Here is a 2,500-nt window from a genome sequence, read left to right as displayed (position 1 = left end):
CGGCAAAAGTCCCCCCACGCAGCTGCGGAAGCCTGGGTTCAGCCAAGGTGCAGACCTCCAGCCGAACAGGGACTCATAGCCAAAACGCATACCCAGGCCTACGGAGGTGAAAACCAGCTTAAATGAGTCAAAATGTGTCGGGGCTGAGAGGTACCTCTCTCTCATATATTCTGCCGGTGGTGTGCAAAACTGGGTCTTTGCATGGAGTGTCACCCTATACCCACTTTAGGGACGCATGCAAAAAAGTGCCCGATCGCCTGGAACTGTCAGGCGGATTCGGCTCCCTGGAATTTCCTCATTCTGGTTCTTTTTCACTTTTTGTCTCTTTTGCGACATCTAGTGGGCAGGCTGCATTACTGCAACCGGGGACACCTCAAAACGCTTGGAACTGGGGAGCGGGCTCAATTTACAAACGTTTTGCGGGTCCTGGAAGTCAAAATTGTGACTTCTGAAAACGACTAAGTATCAAGGACTCATCGCGCGAATCGCTCTGGAACTGAAATCGGATGCGCGCACTGACATGCTCCCCTCTCTGGAAGTCTGACACAAGTTGAAAAATTTTCTAAGTCCCCAAAAATTTTTTTTTTCAACTTTTTTTCAATTTTCCCCCTGTGGGATATATATTTTACCCACACTTTTGGAGCCCTCCTGGGATGCCCTCTAACATACTAGAACCTCATTTTGTGGAAGTTTTCACAAAATTGTGAAATTTTCCAAAAAGTCAGAAATTTTGCAAAAACGACTAAGTATCAAGGACTCATCGCGCGAATCGCTCTGGAACTGAAATCGGATGCGCGCACTGACACGCTCCCCTGTCTGGAAGTCTGACAAAAGTTGAAAAATTTTCTAAGTCCCCAAAAATTTTTTTTTTCAACTTTTTTTCAATTTTCCCCCTGTGGGATATATATTTTACCCACACTTTTGGAGCCCTCCTGGGATGCCCTCTAACATACTAGAACCTCATTTTGTGGAAGTTTTCACAAAATTGTGAAATTTTCCAAAAAGTCAGAAATTTTGCAAAAACGACTAAGTATCAAGGACTCATCGCGCGAATCGCTCTGGAACTGAAATCGGATGCGCGCACTGACATGCTCCCCTCTCTGGAAGTCTGACACATGTGTGAAAATTTTCTAAGTCCCCAAAAATTTTTTTTTTCAACTTTTTTTCAATTTTCCCCCTGTGGGATATATATTTTACCCACACTTTTGGAGCCCTCCTGGGATGCCCTCTAACATACTAGAACCTCATTTTGTGGAAGTTTTCACAAAATTGTGAAATTTTCAAAAAGTCAGAAATTTTGCCAAAAACGACTAAGTATCAAGGACTCATCGCGCGAATCGCTCTGGAACTGAAATCGGATGCGCGCACTGACACGCTCCCCTGTCTGGAAGTCTGACAAAAGTTGAAAAATTTTCTAAGTCCCCAAAAATTTTTTTTTTCAACTTTTTTTCAATTTTCCCCCTGTGGGATATATATTTTACCCACACTTTTGGAGCCCTCCTGGGATGCCCTCTAACATACTAGAACCTCATTTTGTGGAAGTTTTCACAAAATTGTGAAATTTTCCAAAAAGTCAGAAATTTTGCAAAAACGACTAAGTATCAAGGACTCATCGCGCGAATCGCTCTGGAACTGAAATCGGATGCGCGCACTGACATGCTCCCCTCTCTGGAAGTCTGACACATGTGTGAAAATTTTCTAAGTCCCCAAAAATTTTTTTTTTCAACTTTTTTTCAATTTTCCCCCTGTGGGATATATATTTTACCCACACTTTTGGAGCCCTCCTGGGATGCCCTCTAACATACTAGAACCTCATTTTGTGGAAGTTTTCACAAAATTGTGAAATTTTCAAAAAGTCAGAAATTTTGCCAAAAACGACTAAGTATCAAGGACTCATCGCGCGAATCGCTCTGGAACTGAAATCGGATGCGCGCACTGACACGCTCCCCTGTCTGGAAGTCTGACAAAAGTTGAAAAATTTTCTAAGTCCCCAAAAATTTTTTTTTTCAACTTTTTTTCAATTTTCCCCCTGTGGGATATATATTTTACCCACACTTTTGGAGCCCTCCTGGGATGCCCTCTAACATACTAGAACCTCATTTTGTGGAAGTTTTCACAAAATTGTGAAATTTTCCAAAAAGTCAGAAATTTTGCAAAAACGACTAAGTATCAAGGACTCATCGCGCGAATCGCTCTGGAACTGAAATCGGATGCGCGCACTGACATGCTCCCCTGTCTGGAAGTCTGACAAAAGTTGAAAAATTTTCTAAGTCCCCAAAAATTTTTTTTTTCAACTTTTTTTCAATTTTCCCCCTGTGGGATATATATTTTACCCACACTTTTGGAGCCCTCCTGGGATGCCCTCTAACATACTAGAACCTCATTTTGTGGAAGTTTTCACAAAATTGTGAAATTTTCCAAAAAGTCAGAAATTTTGCAAAAACGACTAAGTATCAAGGACTCATCGCGCGAATCGCTCTGGAACTGAAATCGGATGCGC

The sequence above is a fragment of the Phyllobates terribilis genome, unplaced genomic scaffold (assembly GCF_046119375.1).
Source record: "Phyllobates terribilis strain yellow unplaced genomic scaffold, ASM4611937v1 Scaffold_4145__1_contigs__length_64559, whole genome shotgun sequence".
NCBI classification, from domain to species: domain Eukaryota; kingdom Metazoa; phylum Chordata; class Amphibia; order Anura; family Dendrobatidae; genus Phyllobates; species Phyllobates terribilis.
Note: the sequence above shows the minus strand (reverse complement) of the source record.